The sequence below is a fragment of the Venturia canescens genome, chromosome 2, assembly GCF_019457755.1.
Source record: "Venturia canescens isolate UGA chromosome 2, ASM1945775v1, whole genome shotgun sequence".
Taxonomy (NCBI): domain Eukaryota; kingdom Metazoa; phylum Arthropoda; class Insecta; order Hymenoptera; family Ichneumonidae; genus Venturia; species Venturia canescens.
In genome coordinates, this window is record NC_057422.1 from 9710374 (window position 1) to 9729203 (window position 18830).

At 44.5% G+C, this 18830-nt stretch overlaps 2 protein-coding genes across 3 annotated transcripts in view; one reads left to right on the forward strand and one right to left on the reverse strand.

Moving 5' to 3' along the window:
• Window positions 1-18830, reverse strand: part of knockout (Stork-head domain-containing protein knockout) — a 116308-nt gene that overhangs the window by 28906 nt on the left and 68572 nt on the right. The window lies entirely within an intron of this gene.
• LOC122405913 (uncharacterized) overlaps window positions 1-18830 on the forward strand; it is a 134798-nt gene that overhangs the window by 11351 nt on the left and 104617 nt on the right. The gene's annotated exons all lie outside the window — the stretch shown is intronic.

The following is an 18830-nucleotide window of genomic DNA, read 5'->3' on the forward strand; positions in this document are numbered from 1 at the left end:
TAGTCTAACCGACGCCTCTGTGCGCTGCCTGCAATATTGTCTGTTAAAAGCAATACAGGATGGATCTTCGCAAGAGTAGTGAAGCGATCCTATGAGAATTTTATGAACTCTTTGCGAGTTTCTTGATCTCTCGCCTCCAGTCAAGCCCCCATCGGGCGCGATCATTAACTTCGAATTCCAACCATTTAGCACGCCCATTTTTCACCATTCCAATAGAGGCCTTTTTATACATGGAAATCGATGAAACAGCTCCAAAAACGAGCCGAACTATTCGTTTCGCTTGAAAGACAAGGAGCATTTTTAACGATAGAAAATGCGATCGAAATAAACGATTCAATGCAGTCCGCATTCCGATTGTGGCAATTCTAGTTTCTCGTATCTTGCTAAATAAATACAAAAATGAGCGTATGGGGTTATTCGTATTGGAAGCGAACATCGACGGAGCTAAATCAATTTTCTATCTGCTAAGAAATAACTCATTCGTCGTCGTAAAGTATCGGTCGGAATCATTTGAAATGCTAAATGCACTTAAACGTGTCATTTAATTTTATGTCGATCTGATTTAATGGCGGAGTGTAAAAAAACTATTTTCTCTCCCACAGTTCCAGTGGAGGAGTTTTTATGCTCAGAGATAACAGTATTGGTTGTAATTTGTGCAAGTATCGGTACAAGTGTACACCGCACACACGTGTATCTATGTGCATGCATTTATAAAAGTCTATAAACCGTGATGATCGAGGCGAACACTTTTAGCGAGACAAGGTGAGACGCTGCATGACCAGGTATCTTAGGTAGTTGGTACACACAGCGCACCGCACACCTTCGAATGAAGGGTGAGTACGATTACTCCCGGCTGGTTGCACCTCGTGAACATTGCACAGTCTCAGGAGCATCTCTCGTGATGATCCTAATGATAGCCGTTGCAATTCTCACCGCGCGCCGGTCTCGCTCAGAGATAAAGACGAGAATATCGGAGGAGAAAGAGAGAGAGAGAGAGAAATGGAGAGGATGATTCGAGCTGCAACAAGGTAAGGGGCGAGGGAACGATGAGAGCATCTTTCTTCGTCCGAGCTGCAATTATGGAATCGACGAGATCCTCGCCGTTTAAAACATTCTGAAAGATTTCTTTTTTTATGGTTCAAGTCTTTTGGTACTCTGATGAATGCGACGTCATTCGTTTTAACGATGCATCGCCCACTTCGGGTGCAATCAAATCTTGGGTAATTGACAATATTTAAGGAGGAAAGAAAAAAAAAATTGGCCTGTTTTCATACAAAATCCAATTTTTTCCACTCAATATCGCTGGCCCGTGTTTACTTTTAATTCGTTCACCCTCGATATTTCTGCTTTTTTCAGTCAAGATGAACAATCGAGCAATCGAGCAAGAGTCGAAGACAGAGCATGAGAGGGAAAGGAAGTTTTGGCCGAAAGAGAGACGAGACCGAGAAAGAGAGAGGACGATCCAGCCGATCGAGAATCATAAACAACCATTAACTGGGTGTTACGGTCAGATGTAATCCCCTGTTGGCCGTTCGATCGTAAGTAGGTGTTAAAGTTTGTGTGGGAGTTAATCGTGCCTGGTTCTCATGGTGAACTCTCGGGACGTGCACTCTGTGTGAGAGATGTTTACGTATATACCGGGGAACTCTCAGATGGAAGAAGATTGACCGATTCATTTTCCTGAATACTCAGAAAGGATGCTTCTTTGCATGTTCACCAGCCTTCTCGATTTCTCTGTTTTACGCAATTCAGGAAGTTCCATTCATTTCTATGTATCGACGAAGCGATGTACTACAATTTATCTCTACTGCTGCTTCGGATTCGTAATTCGCGTATATTTCAAATGATCGAGTTCTAATCAATCTTTATCCTCATATTTTCCATCTCCATTCTCTAGTGTATTGTTTCATTGCTATAGAGACTGTCAGACTGAAAAAATTGCTTTGTTCCATAAGATCCGAGTGGTCTGACAGTAAGGGCGTTGCCTCGGGCATAGCGATGTCCTCATCACTTTTCTATTGTTATTATGAAACGTACATTCAGAGGAATAAAGATATTGATAGTCGCTTAAATTTGAGTGCGAAACTTTCCGGGTTGTAATGGTTGCAATGAGGTCCTGTTGCAGATATAATGAGATGCTTGCATCCACTCGAGAACGTGCTCAATATTGCGCGATATCAACAATATCAACAGCCCATAAAATATTTCGATGACAATAATTGGCTCTTGAAGAAATCTCCGATAATTTTGATTCTTCTGTTTCATAGTTCACTCCAAGACCAGCGATCATTCTCTTATTGCCAATAAATGTAACCTTTGACTCGATGTGCTTCGATCGGCGGTGAATTGAAAGAGGAAGAATGCGGGACTGGCTGCGACAGAGTGGGATCGAGGAACGAGAGAGAGAAAGGTTGAAGAGCAGATAGCAGAATAGTCTTTGTTGCATTCACGCTTTACAGTCATATTAGATCGAGAGATTTCTGTCGCATATGCACTGTGTTCGTGCTGCTGCTGCTGCCACCTTTCGGAGTCAACGATCACGATCGATCGATTGACGATCGTTTTGAGAATAGAAAATATACACGTGCATTTGACGACTGACAGGAATAGGGTCTCGCAGAAATGATGAGCAAATTTCCGATCTCGAACGAAATCTCGTCGAACGTTTTACATTTCGTAAATAATTTGACAGCTGTCAAAAAAGTGGTTGCAGCAACGCCGCTGGCTGGGACGAAGTTCACTCGGCATTCGTAGTGAACGTAATCGAGTAATCTTATTCACATTCTAAATAAATGCTTGATCATAGTTATAATTCTTACGAAATCGCGATATCTATAATTTCGTTATTTTTCATTTGAACTTCGACTCTCATTTAGGTAGGCGCGCATGAGTTTCATCACATCGGTATATCTCAGCCATAAACGAAATCTCTATCAAGTTAATTGGACAAATTACAACGACGATGACAATGAATATTACAATTACAAAATCTATACCGACAACGCTGCCTAGTTTCAAGTAGTATTTTCAACCAGCTCGTTAACGTTTATTAGTCACAACGAGACTATTATTGCAGCAAGATTGCCAAATAATTGGAGCGTGTTATCGAACCAGATAGAAGCTTAAGATAAGAAGTGCGCGTGGCTAAATTTAAGAATTGGGCTCACGTGGACGCCAATTTCGGTGAAGCTGTTGAGCAAACGCATACAACTCGATCAATATGAGCAATTCAGAATGTAATGCTAGGAGTGTGAAAAACGGCAAGTTGAGAAAAAAGTACAGAGACGTGAAAGACACGCGAGCGTGTGATACGCTCGGAGTAAATTTCTCACGCGGAATCTACAGGCTACATACGTACCCAACGAAACACACTCACATTTACAAATCTCATTTTCGTTGGACCATTCTCCCGACACTTCCCGGACCCAGAGAGATGTAAATTCACGGCCTCGTACGTCCCGTACGTTCGTGTACATATGCGCGTGTGTTTCGATGGTTGAGGATGTCGTGATGTCCCAAAGAACAAACGTTTGAAGAAACAAGAGATGGAAACGCTGATAGAACGTAGTTTTTCTATTCTCTCTCTCTCTCTCTCTTTCTCGCGCTTTTTCTCTTGTTCTTCGTGGATGCTGCGTACGAGGAGGGCGACGGTTTGCCGTGGGCGTGTATAACGGCTGGTCGGCGCTTCTCGTCGGGCTCAGCTTTGGCATTAGCAACGTGTAATTGAATTTGCCGGGGAAATCGGTCAAGCCGCGTTATCTCTAGCTCTAGCCGAGGACGACACGCTTCGGGCGATCTTTCTCGCACACGCGCGCGCTATCAAATACCCGCGTTCGAGAGTCGTAAAACTGTGTGCTTACGTGTGCTCGAACTATGCTTTTCACGAGTCTATGTGTGCGCGTGTGTACTGCATATATAAATATACGTGCAGGTAGTCCTACGACGTGTAACCCAACCCTCTCATAAAACGGTACTTACTGCTATTTTTTAACTCAATTTTCATTGTAAAAATTGGCGTATTGCTCTTTCGAAAGGTCACACACATAAGCGAGAGAAATGGGCTTCGTGACTGTTTTCAGACTCTCGCTACGCTCTCTGAGAAACAATCGCGTTTCAGTTTGACCGTGAATTAACCTTTTTTTTTTTTTGGCAGGCTATACACGGGGCTGTTGATTTTCGTTATCCCGCTGGGAAAGGAATGCCCGGCTCCGAGTAATTGGACTAAATTCGTTCGGAATCAAAGGCTTTTGGTGTTTTCTTACGGCTCTTGATACTCGTCGTTATCATGACTTTTGAGAGAACTTGACCCACTTCGACTCCATCTCATTTTCATTTCTCATCGAACGCCAACAAATGAGGTCTTCATTCGTTCTCGTCCTAATAAAAATGTCCGGTACATCGGCCCCGGCATAGGTGAATTGGACCGCCCAGCGGGTGATACCGAGTCTCGTTCGAGTGTCCAGCGATCACGATTTTCGACATGTACATGCAGCTTACAAGTGCTGCAAGTACAAAAGTTCATCGGTAATCCGTCAATAACACACGATGTACCTTTGATTCTTCATCTTTTTATTTGCTCCATGCACCTTTATGCTGCTTGCTGCTATGCTCGCGAGGTGCTAGTCACACAGTGGAATCTGTAGTTTGACGATCAAAGACCTACAAATCTCTGACCGAAAACATTTTAACCGAGTTCAAAAGAATGTTGAACTTTCATTCGTTATTTATACGCACTCTTAAATCCATCGAAATTTATTGGTCGGCTACGAAGATGAAGAACGACGAAGGAATCGACTTTCGGATTCGACAGATTAGCTCGGATTGATATTTGAGATTACAGCAGAATTTGGGTATGTGGGACATTTCGTACCACTTTTACGTTCTGAAAGCACGAAGCCTTTTGGTATTTTTTTTATCTTGTTCCATACAGGAAATAGGGCACTTTATGGTTTGAATTTTTGTTTTACTTAGCACGCATTTAGATTTTCAAAATTAGATCTATTTCGAAAACTATAATTCCTTCGGCCTAAATATTCATGATTGTAAGAACTTGTCAAAAATTTGAAGAATTTGGTCCTTTCTATTTCATTTTCTCGAAAATGAGTTGAATTTAGAAAATTTGGGAGAGCAGGTTTAATATTGAAGACAAATTTTCGAAAGCTTTTTTTCATTCGATGTCCGCATTGAATTAAAAAATCCTATGATTCCCCTTCGGTTAGGAAGTGATTTTTTAAAATGATCGGTCACAGTGGATCCTTATTTTACGTAAAAGTGTATCGACTAATTTAATCCTTTAATTTAAGTGCATCTACGTAAAAGACGATCGAATGAAGAGTAACAAGATTTTCACTCACATTTCTGCGTGTGTAAATACTTCATTCATCCAACATTACATTAAATAAATTCTAAACAATCATCACGACCGCGAGTCTGTATTGAATATTCACTGTTAAAAATAGTGTGAATACTCAGAAAGCCCCGTGAGTCGAAGCTTTTTATATATCGAAAGCTCGTTTGGAGAAAGTTGTGCAGAAAATCACGAAAGCTAGAGTGAAAAGATTCGATAAAAAAGTGATGGAAAGAGGCATTTATTCTAGGCAAGAACAAATGGGAATTAGCGTGAAGAAATAAGCAACGATCCTGCACGATATCGGGGAGTAAAAAATCGTTTTCGTCTCAAACGTGTTCCTAAAGCGGTACGTTAAACTTTTCGACATTTATCTCGAATCGATTGGATAATACAAACAGTCTCGTAAAAATATGTCGAGGCGTGTGCAGTGTGTCCCGATACGTAATCCATCAATTACGCGTTTAAATGGAAGCCCGGAGGGCAAGCTATCCGACAGTTCGTCTAGAATGACGTTTTTTTTCTGCATCCCAGCGATTGCGTGACGCAAATTCTGATTTGGTGTGCAGCAGCAGCAGCACATGGATAAACGGTGTTTTGTGTGTTTTTCGAGAGCGAATATACAACTGTAGAGAAAACTTATGGGCTACCCTGCGTGTCCGTGCAACGATCGATTTGGAATCGATTTGAATCGACGGAGGGTGAAATAAGTTTACGCAACCCGAGTTTGCCGTGCACATGCATCGCGCCGGGATCGAGCCTCTATAGATATAGCGAATAGGAGTTCTGCAATTAGCCGCAGGCCCACACCAAACGGGTCGTTCAATCTATCAGTTGCAAAAAGTTTGAAAAAGAACATCGATTCCGGTTGAAAATATCGATTATGCATAACGGTGTGAGCAAGTCTACACGAGTCCCTTGCGCGGAACGAATGAAAAATCTCATTCACCCACGACTGTATACTCATTTAACCGGCTTCGTCGCCTCATTACAGACCGTTATAAAATATTCGTCGATCTCTTGTGCCAAAACCGATAAATCTGTAACAATATGCGATGTCTATATACGTACGCTGAGAGGTCTGAAAGTGAGAAAAGTGTGTCACGTTTCATTTAACACGGCCAGTGATCAAGTACGTACTTTTGACTTTTAGCACTCGATATTTATATTTATCGATAACTGGGACAACAGCCCCGGAGGTGTCGTGCAAACTTATGGCGAAGAACGACTCTCGCGGCATGTGCTTTAATCCAAATTTTGTGCTATTCGATCGTGGCATTATTTTCTCCCTCCCCCTTCCGGGATCTGCAACACCATCAAGTATGAACGGCTCGTTTCACTCGGTGCTAATGAACATACTTTTCGGACACCGTTGTACATTCAGACTGCCAAAAAAAGTGAAAAAACTTGTAACGAGAAATTGGAACTCGAGTTCTATCTCAAAATTTTCAACACATATAATTCGACCAAAATATTTCCCCTCTCCAAGTTTTCCCGAGTCGAGGTAGATCGTTGAATTTATTCAGTGGCGATCGAACGAAGAGGTCCAATGAAACGTACGGGACTTGAAAGCGATTATTCGAAACAAAAATAAAATATGAGTTTCATTCCTTATGTTACGAATAATATAAATAAATAAATCGTAAACTCAATATCCTCATTTTCCCAAGCACAAAATAGAATTGTCACATTTTCAATTTTAGCCCAAGTTTCTCGAAACTTGAGCAAGGAAATAGCGAAAAAAAACTTTCGTACGCACTTGGATAAATTGTTAAGTTCAGGTGAATGTAGTTCTCCGGAGAAAAGTGTACTGCAGACTGAACAGCAGACATTGTTGAGGGGATCAGCGGAAAGCCTGTTTTGCAATTGCTTCCATGCAGTCTCCGTGGTTTCATCCGAAATAGTTCGTACGTGCGATCGCTTGGCACAATTGCATCAATGTTTTTTCATTCTTATTTCGCAAAAGAATCGGTTTCGCATCGCAAAGCGATATATCGCGATGAGCTTGAGGGTTGCCCGTGCTTGATCAAGCTCATAAAACACCAGGGGATATTCAAGTTTAAAGATAATACGTGTGTTTGAGTGCTCGGGATATTATAATACGATCCTCTTGGAGGTATTATCGCTGCTGCAACGGGTGATGATGCGTATCATCAATCACCACGTCGTATTTGCAGTTCGTCATGCTTTCTTGGCATTAGCCTACATGCGCGGGGCGGCGCATTATCCTGCATACGCATGTTGGACATAAAAGTACTTGAATCACACACGTGCATATGGACGCGCGTATCATGAATCGGAGCATTGTGTCGACGTCAAACGACGACGCGAGGACTGCTCCGAGAAGGGGATAGAAAAGACATGATTCTGAGGAGAAGGCACAGCTCCAAACATGGGTATCGTTATTTAGATGTGAAAGCAGTGGAAGATTTGTTGATTTCCTTCGATCTATAACCCTTTGTTAAGGCTTTTTATTCCAACATTCGTTAAAGTCGATACTGCGAGGCTGAGAAAGCCTTCTGAGCCTCGGATCGGAGGTTTGGTGAGGGCAATTTTTACGCTCATTCGCTAGATGATTTTCATCCTATTCTCTCGCACATAGAAGCACCACCGATTCCATACAATGGGTGAGCGAGCAAAGCGAGCAATAAAAAGATCGCTACGAGCAGAAATCAGCTCAGGAATTCTTGAAGATAATTAGCCCCGAGAATTTCTCTCGTGTCGATAACGAAAAGAAAGGTTTCGCGTGCTCGCACGAGACACAAGTCAGCTCAGCATCACGCTAGGCACTTGCATTTTCGTACTTTAATATACTCCGAGCGCGGTGGTACACGCGGCTGCGAGGTAATTACACGAAGCGTCCTCGTCACACCTTATTCGCTTCTCATTCTATTGCAACCTCCGCTTCTAATAAACGTTTCGATTTGCGCGTGCGCTTAACGCACTCGCCAATTGCACGCTCCGGAATAGAAACAATCGGATGGTTTGCCTGCAAGAGAGCTCTGCCGGTCTCCGGTTATAAAAACGTCGACGAGAACGAGCCCAACATTCGTTTATATAGGGGAGTGGGCTTCTCGAGGTTCTTGCACCTCTTCCAATGTCCTTCCAATTCAGACCGGTTGATATTTCAGAGTTTTAAGGACTCCCAGACTACGAGCAATCCGACGCATTTTTCTCGTCGGCAAAAGTATCCGGTGGAGCGAAAGAGCGAGAAATGTATAAGAGCAGGAATAAAGTTTAGGGAATGTCGGAGAGACTCGTATTATCTCGTTGTTATAGGCAGGACTCTGATACTCTTGTTTTTCTTCGAGCAAACATGCTCCGTCGGGATTTCACTAAACGCACGTTCGCGCATAAAAAATGTGAATACCCACGCTCCGCGATCTCTCGCTCCGAACTTCCTCTCACTCTCTGTCGCGCGAGTCTCTCCTCGATGTTGCGAGTTTTTCTTGAGGAACGATCGAAACTGCGTGACCGAGTCCCACGCGAGGAAATTAGCAAAGGCCCGTGAAGGCCGTTCCTTGATAGTTGGGCGTAGCAGCTGCTGCTGCTGCTGCTGCTGCAACTGGCGTTGAGCTCGCGAGTGTCACGGACCGCGGAGCAAAAAGGACATCCGTAGGCAGGGATTATACGCTTGTATTGAGATTGGAGAAAGAAAATTCGTGTCAAAATTACGACAATAATGGGCTGTTTGAGTCGAATGGATTGCAAAATTGGTAGCGTCAAAGGTAAACAACGAAATGGATTGGAAGATCCAAAGTAGTTGGAATTGCGGCGTGTAATTGACGTTTTTAAGGTTTTAAGGTGGTTTCACGAGTGCCTAAGGTCAAAAGCCCAATGAAAAGTCCCGAGTTCCTCACATCCATTATTTTCATGAAATATTTTTCATTGAAACTCGTTGGCGAAATGCCTTTCAGTTCCAAAGTTACGAACAAGCAGAATTTCCGAAGCGTTGTTTCTCGTACTGCTCGATTTAGCATCGCGATAAAGTTGCGGTGCTCCGCCGCACCAGCGCAGGGTATCTCTGCCGGCAACGAAAACGACAGCGGCGAGTGCAGTCTGAAGCTTGGTATATGCTAATGCGTGTGCGCGAAAGTGCTGCGTGAAAGGAGGCGCGCATAGGTTCGAGACACATCCCGTGTGGTCAGTGAGACACAGGGAGACCCTAAATACAACGTGTCGTCGTCCCGGGAGTTCCCGCTCGGCTTATCCACTGGATCTTTCTGCTTTGCGAGCCCCCTTTCGAGCGGTGGTCAAAAAGTTTCGTAGTCTTTCGGGATCGAGGAGCAGACTGAGCCAAAAGCGTCGATCCCGAGCGTCCTTGGTGCTCGATGGGGAGAGGCTTTGCTCGTCGTGTCTTCCATATATTCTTTCAGATGAAAAAACTTGTGCCAAGTGTAGCATTGCACCCTGTTACGTACGTACTACGCGAATGCATTAAGGAGGCTTCTTGCACATGCTTTTTCAAAGGGCGCACCAGACTTTTCTACATATTCTTGATAAAACGTATACGCGCAGGTCCGATTCGGTCCGCTGTGTTGGTCGCTCGGCTTGTTCAATCTCAGGATCTTCTTGTTTGGAGCGCCGACGGCGCTAAACCGGTCATAGTCGCGTCCCCGTCCTCGCCGGAGAGCGTGTGCGTGCGAGTGTCCTTCGGAATCCCTATTCCCGGTTTCTCCTCGGCGTCCTTGCCCGCACTCTGTCGTGAAGTCAGAGTTTCTCGTGGTGCGCCGCCGCCGCCGCCGTCGCCTCCGTTCGTAATGCAAAAGTCCTGTTGGAATGGCTCCGCACGCTTCGTTAAGCTTTGGAGCTTGGGCCGATGGTCTGCGTCAACAATTAACAGGACAATGACGAAATCGTTGGGCAGACTTTGCTCCATGTCTCTTTCTCATCATCCAGGGAGCGGGCTATACAGCTCCTCGTACCCTGGACAGCCTTCTCTCCGAGGTAAGTTTCCTTGGGAATCGAATCTCAGGCAGAGTTTCTCCGCGGATCGCGATTGATGGCTAAAGTGACTGGTGAGAAGTCAACATCCGCTAGGCATTGCTGCTGCCGTTGGGATCGTGTGCTTCGCGTGCTTTGACTTTTACTACACCGCGAGCGATAGTCACCTGTTGGAAGAGCCTCCTCGTCTTACAACAAAGAGTGCTACGTGTACGATCCGCTTCGAGTATAGTCCTCGGTAGAATCGTTTTGTGCCCGGGGCTTGCCGATTGCTCGATCATCCAGCACTGAATCTTTCATCTCTTCAACTCTTTCGCGACAAAGAGCCTCCTTCACTTCATTCATCGTTGTATGCGCGTTGTGTGTACATTCCTATTCTAGTATAAGTATACACATGCCTTGTTGTATTATACGTTGAGAAAGGTTTACGTGCATAGAGTGATACGAGTGTAAGCTTTGGCCAAAGGAAACGGCTCCCTTTGATCGACGATCGGGGCAGGTACAAGGATAGGAGGTGCATGTCTGTCGATTTACTTCGTTTCGCATCGGTAGAGTTGCCTTTGCGATTCTCTCCTTCTTTCTTCCACCTTAACATCTCTCCTCGTCTTTCGTTCCTCCTTTCGCGTGTTGTATGCATCTTCCGAAGAGCCTAACACACCATTGAAGAGTCTGCACGAAAGAGACCGAGAGTGAGAGAGAGAGATATCCTCAGAGGACCTCTTCTAGCACTTGTAGACCATACACTGTGCGCAACGACGTACGATGCCTGATATCTTACGAGGGTGACTGCAAAGTTCAAAGATCGCTTGGCGACTTGGAACGCGCGCGCCTCGTTTCTCTATCGGATTTTCTCGCTCCTTTTTCTTCTCTCTTTCACTCTCGGCCTCTCCTTCTCGAGCTTTCGTCTTTCCGTAGATCGATTCGCTGACGCACCGGGAGAGTACCGCGATAAATCTCGGGAACCAACTTCTGAGAGAGCAATGTTTTGTTCGGAGCAATCCCAAGCTCCCATAGGTTGCTGCCTCGCTACAAACGTTCGGCGTATCGACGACGTGTTATGTACTTTGTACTGGTGAATGATGATGTAATAAACAGATCGAGTTGGAAATCATAACGGGGGAGCGAAAATGTTTGAATGATATTGATTTTATGGTGAGGCTGCAGTCTCGTACTCTTGCTTCGAAATCCTTATTTATTTCAGCTTTATAAATCGATGGAAGAGATTGAGGAATGGGTGTACTGTACAGATTTATGGTATACCGATTTATGGCGTGTTCCTGGATTGCGATATGAGAACAAGATAAAGCCAGGCCAGTGAAAAAATAGCTATTTGATAGGAATTACAACAAGATATACTTTCGATATCGAAGCGAAGCAATGTGTGCGCTCGCATGTCGTAACTTTTTTGCTGACTGCGCCACGTAAAAACAGCGATTCACATGGTTCGATGATCCCTGGACTTCTTCTATATGTAAACGAGAATTCTCGAGCACAGAATACACGAAAAGTGAACGACAACTTTGAGCAAGTTTCGCATAATCAGCTCATTCGAATGTGCTCTCGCAACGAGACTGACGGAAATCAGGCGTGCGCATGTTCCTGTCGAGAAAGCAGGTATCGGAGCTTGTTCCAAAATATCTACGGTCGTTTACGACGAACGAAATTGTTTGCCACTCGGCCAGATAAAACGAGTGTTTCACGGAGTAATATTGCTCGTTCAAGTATGTGCAACGACGTCGTGCAAGAATTCGTGATGTTCGATTGAAAATTCGTGTGGTCACGTGAATAGTACACGTGTTAGGCGAATACTTTGATCCGGAGATGGGGTTACATGCATAAATACTTCCTCCTATCGGTCGTTCTCCTCTATCTCAGGCGTTGTATCCTCGTGGCGTTACACAGGCACGCAAGCAGGCGCGTTTCCCATACGTGATCCTTGAATCCCGCAGGGCAAGGAAGCCCGGCCGCTGAGGCTCCCTCGGAGCCGATCGAAAATACTCGGACACCGGCATCAGAGCTGGTGGGGGCACATCCGATACTCCTTGCACTCTCGTCCCTCAATACACACATGAGAAGCTTCTCTTCGCGCGGTGAGATAGTGTAACCTACACCGGGAGGCGAAAGATTATGCATCCTGGAGATCCACGAAGTAGATTTCAGGCAGGCTGATCTATGCTCAACAACAGATCGGATGGGATCAAGCACGCGCTCGCATTTTATGCTGTAAATATCTCGCAAAGTTACTCGCACTTCGTTCTCTGCAAAGGTCCTTACCGGGGACACGAACTTTGACTTCCGGTAATGCGGATCGCGCGAATTATCGCTGTCTCGAGTTTCCGTACCACAACGCCCTCCATTGCAGTTCGCTCAAGAGGACTTTGACGTCAATTGATGCGCGAGCAGCTTTTCATGTTCGTGCGATCGTCAATCCCATTGGCTACTTTACCGCCACGCGGAGGCGAAGTATCAACGTAATGAAGCGAAGAACCAAGCGTCGTGATCACGGAGGTTTTGAAAGAGGCGAATAAATAAATAAAAAACTAGCATCGTTCCTCGCTCTGTAACTGGTGCTGTGAAGCGAATGATCGAGCGAGGCTCCTAGATCCGGAAATTTCTCAGGTCATCATACCGCGCGCTTGACGTCGGGCTACACAAACACTTCGACGTGTGTACCCAGCACACTTTGTATATCCTCCCTCTGCTGGCATATTAAAGCTCACCTCATGCTCGCATTCGAGCCTCTCTCCCGCCCGGAGTTGTACCAATGTTTATATACGAAGACGAGGGCGTAGGTGGACCTGTGAGAGCTCCTTTCCATCGGCAAATAAAGGAGATCGAGAGACGAATGGTCCTCGGGTGAATGAGAGAGAGAGAGAGAGAGAGTATTATCTCCGACACCCGACTCGCTCGGGAACGCGCGCCAAACGAGAAAAGTAACAAGAGTGATAGAGTGATAGCGAAATCCGCACATCAAGTGGGAGTTTGAACATACGTCTAGCTTTATATCTGGAACGGTCTAGTTCCCATAGTCTCCGCCATTTCCTTCGCAACATATGAGCAATGCAAATACACATGAATTATTGCGAGCTTGGTTTTTCAGCACACCTATACTTACGCCTAGAGACAAAATCTTGGGCTTCTTGAGTCTGCGAAAACTACGCTAATTTCGACAAATTTTTCGCCCCATACTCTGTGAAAATGGAATTTTTGTTCCTCCGGAATAATCACTTTCCGTTATCCGTGGCTCTCCCGTTTATCACGAATTCTCAAAACACACCGCGAGCCGAAATAAACGCGTTGGAATAAAGAAAATGATCATGGGCGCGGTTAACTCAATTTCGGTCATTTTTATTTTCTTCCCACCTCGAGATGGAAGTGAAGACTGTTTGAACGCACACGGAATGGAGGCAGAGCGAACGCTTTCACTCTCTCCAATTACGAATATGCTCAATGCACGTAAGCGTCGTTTCTCGTCTCGCAGCGGCGGGTGGCACGCTGGAACGAGTGACGTCCGGAATCGATTCAGGCAGATCTTTTCTCACAGTTCACCTAGATATACAAACCTCATGTGCCTAGCATGCATATGCACTCAAATATGCAAGTAGATGAGCTGGAATTCTTCATGGGACTGTGGGGCGTTGGAAGAGACATCGACAGAGTTTTACACATTGTGTGTATACCTCCGGGTACGCGTGTGTGGTTACATCCTTACACAGTACGAAACGCTTTACGTATGTAAGTACGTGCATCGTCGCGCGTTATTCGTGCGACGTGATGCTGCGGCCAGAAAATTGTCGATTCTCGTTAAGATAGCGATAACCACGATACGAGCGCGCGTCGGCATCGTATAAAGTTACTCTTTCATGTATGCCTTTACATATCGAACACCGAGTATGAACCTCTCGCATGCCTCCCCTTGATAGCAGCAAACTTCTCTGCATATCCGTACATTTCGATCATTTTCCGTGTCTGAATTGCCTCCATCCTCCTCATCTTTCATGTTTTTTTTTTTTTTTTTTTTTTTTCATACAACAAGTGTGAGGGAAGTTTCGATTCGGCAGTAGGGGAGGAGAACGTTTTTTTTGTTTCGGAATCGATTTTTTGGAACTCGCTGTCAGGCTACGCAGGACGATGGCAAAAATCGACTGACGGAGCCTTTTTTTAATCGGTCAAGCTGTGTCGAAGAATTTCGATTTCGAAAATTCCAAGTGAGGTTAGCCGACTGATCGATACTCTTAAGAAAAGTCGATCGGAGATCAAGTGACTTTTGATCCGATTGGAGCGTTTCGTTGGCTCAACTTCAGTGCTCTCGCGCTCGTAATACGTCGGGGTTTGGTGAAAAATGAATGGATTTAGTCGATGATTTATAAACGCGATGCGATCGTACCGTATGATTGGCACCTCGTAATGATACAGTGGGCGAACCAGCATCGGTTTTATCGTCGTCAGGTGCAGTAAAAGAATAGAAATACAAATTACGCAGAGATGCATCCGCAATCGAAGTGAATCCAAATGGTGCTCACTTTTCATTCTGAACTTTTAAATTCTCATTCTCATGCGATATATAGTGGCTCAAGTTTCTTCTCGTGGTTTATGTCAAAATGCCGAATATAATGAAGCATTCACGTTTCTCGTATTACTGCACGATGAAACTCGAGATCGATATACTATAAAACTTGAGAATATCGTGGAATTTGTGAGCTATGCAAAATAGCGAGACCAATTGTGTCGTACATAACACACGAGAGTTTATCTATCGCTTTACAGCACACGTCGTGAGATTGGGTGTATATAAAAACTTTTTTTGCATTCACTTGAGATCACAAAAGACCACCGGACGACCTATCGCCTCGGTTCTCGCCCCCTGGGGGCGAAAATGTCGTTTATAAGTGCCTGTACGCTCATTTTCATGGATAAAATACTACGGGGAGAGCGTTTTATAGGACCCTATGATCACGAGAGAGTTGCTCGTTTATCCAAGAGCCTCATTAAGTTATTACTTCGATGATCGCGAGGATTATCATCAGTTTTGTATCATTTTTTATTTTATTTAACAAAAAATCGTCACTCTTTTGCAGGCACGCGAAGATTCACCGGATTTTCTTCTTTGCCTTTCCCAGCCTCGGAACCTTTTTCATCTCGTTTCAGTCTCTCTCTTTTTTCATCTCCGGTGCATAATCTTCAGAGGTGGAAGCAACGCGTCTGTGAAGTTTGTGCTCGTCTCTTTCACATCGAATTCTTTCGACGGATGCTATCGTTTCTGCCTCGGGTATAAGGAAGACGTATTTTTTTATTCTTTTTATCTCATACAAAGTTGGAGATTTCCTACCTCGAAATCAACAGCACGAAGAATAAGAAATAGAGGACTCTAACTGGCTCAATTAGTTTTATGTGCACGCTACCGCGATCTCCGCTGCGGTGTACGTGCATCTCAACATGTGTGTTCACGTATGCGTATATGCAAAACGGATACACAGCCAACAGGACATACACAGTATATATAATCTCGTGAGATATGAAATCTCCTGGCATCTTATAGCCGTGTCTCGATTCGTAAGCAATTAATAATCCGGTTATCGTGTCCCCCGACGATTTATCCAATTGCTCGCGACTATTTAATTATTCAGAGATCCGTTACGTTCAACTCCGTGCTGCGAACTTTGCGAGCTCATGGCTCCGTTCAACCTGCGTGCATATACGTACAAGAGGTATTTAATCTCGCATATACGCTCCGTCATATTTTTCAACGTTCAACTGTTTTGTCATATGACAAAAAGTGGTCAGTTCTATGCGATGTGAAGAATGTGAAGCCGAAAAAAACAATTGGCGGTGTGATCGGTGCGGAAATGGGCTTGACTCGCCGGATTGCTAGAGTCCCGCAGACCCATCGCCGTTGCTACCAAGATAATCAGTTTCCCCAAAAGTCATTAATAGAAATCCAAAAAGTATATGGAGCTTGAAATATTTTTAAATTCGTCAACCACCTCACGAATTTGCCACCGCCAATTAGCGAATGTCCACCTCCGCGGAGGCTCTTTGCCACGACACAAGATTGAGGTAGACCGTGTCGAAATCCATGCGAAACGCCTCATACGTGAAAATAAGCGTCATTAAACGCACGCGTACAATCTTCTCGCACTGGAAACATCATCGACTAAACGTAAGTGCGGAGGGCAGCAGTCACAAATGTCGACGAGCGCGAGCAGTCTATTGCTCAGGTATATAAAACAACGACCGCACATGCGGAGAATCGCGCGAGAGATACGAGCCTGAAGTGTATACGAACACTCGTTAACGGTACGTATCGAAGATAGAGAACGACTTTAACACCGCGATTAGACACACGCGTAGTATATATGAACTTACGCATTCACGATTGCAGGAACGATTAGGCTCGCGGGGAATCGACTTTTGTACACCTCAAAACTATACATTCGATAAACACAAATGCGCGCGCACCTATACATGTGTGCGTACGCAGAGTAGACGCGGGCGTGTGTGTCGGATGGTTGCGCGCATCGAGGATCTCTTTGATACAGTGGGCGTGACCGAGGGAGGTCCACATGCTAAGGATTAATTTATTAGCAACTTGCAATTATCCGTTACTTAATTCCTCCTCGCTGTTACAGTAGGTAACCTCACGACTACTAAACGCATACGCGCACACGTATAAACGCATTTTATGCAGTAGGCACAAGTAGGAGTAATTATTAACCACTGCAGACGTATACATTCGCGTCTGCGGGACTTTATTGCGTGCGTATCCGCACATAACGCGCTTGTGTCTACCTTTGTAGAGGGCGTTCTATAGAAAAGTAACGTCGCTCGTTGTGTAACGAGCATTATTCTTCGTGTATCGCACTTTTAATTGTCTTGCAATAAATCAAAATGATATTTTTCGTTGTCGCTGAGAGCGCAGTACACGAGCCGGGCTCTTAAAAATTCTATGCTCCGAGTACCTGCGGAGAATTATTTTTGAAAAAGTGTTTTACCGAGGAAACTTGAGTCAATGGCTCTGTGTGCGTCTGAACCGCGACGCTGGGAGCGGGGGAGACGTTGGGGCGACCGAAGCGGGGGGTGGCTGACGGAGCCAAGGGTCGCAGGGCCCCGAGGATCAACGCCAAGGGGTAGTTTTTTTAATTATTGTCAGGGACGAAGTCCTGTAATATAACGACAATTTATCGTCTTGATCAGTAAATATTAATTCTTGTAATTCCGTAAAAAAATATATTTACTGCAAAATTAGGCTCGAGGATGAGGACGAGATATTGGGAAACTGTAAACTTTTCGTCCTGCTTATTTCGTCGGGTATTTTCGAAAGATTGAATCTCGACAGGAATAACGCGAACGGATTTATTTCGGAATTATGTAAATGTCCGCCGTGTTGCACTAAATGCCTCGTGCGCGGTAAAATTTTCACTGACATCCCGTTTTTTGCTGTCATTCGAGAGTCCTCGAGGTACGAGCGAACAGGTTTACATGCGTCTCGATAATATACGCTGAGAATATTTCGATGCACGTACACAACGCTGAGCGGTTGAATGCCAGAGAGCTACCGGTCTTAAATAATCGTTTAATTACCTGGCGATTTCATTAATCGGAGCTCTCTCCGGATTCCTCGATACTAACTGCTCGAGCGACCTCCGCTCGCTGCCAGAGAGGTCGCTTTCGATATTTTCATCTTGCGCCGCGCACTCTGCTACTTATTTACGCTTCATCCGGTTGAACGTTCACGCAGCTACGAATCTTAATGTCTCTCTAGCTGCAGCAGTCAATGACCATCCTGTCGTTTGTTCCTCCGCTGACGCGGTTAATTATTGTGTGGATAAACGAATGAGATATATACTGCAGTCATTTATCGTTTCTCAAGACGTTTAAAGCGCGTTGCACGCTAACTGAATTTATTTCCAACCATATTTCCAGACGACTCTCGAGTTGTGAGGAATTTTCAGGCTTTTTTCATACATTCATTCGTGCACTCGCGCGCACTCGGATGAAAAAAAATTACGTTAACATCTGCGAAGCCTCGTCGAATTATCGCGTTGCCACAAATTTCCATTTTTTTTTTTCATTCACAGTTTTAGCCACGAGAATGAAATTAGTTCAATGGACAAAAATTATTGTTGGCTTCATATTCTATTAAACATTTATACGAAAAAATCTGTTCACTCGAAAACGAAACAAGTTTTTTTCCACAAGTTAGCAGAATTAGGCAAATGGTGAAAAAAAGAATGAATCAAATTGCGTTTCAGTAGCAGCGAATTTTTCAGTTTTATGGAAAATTCCATAGAAAGTGTTACAGGGCCGCACTCGTGCTGTTAAAGCATAGCATTCAACTGTACATAAAGTTACATTAGCAGCCTCGGTTTAATCGACAGAGCAACGCCACAGGTACACGTAAATACGTTATTCGATCGATTTCTCAGTGATTAGAGACGTAGTAGATCGAGACGTGGAGACAGCCGTGGTGTAAAGAATTTGCTAATTAGGAGTCGAGAGTCTCGGGCTTCTTGTATTCAGTGCAGTATGTGTAACGAAT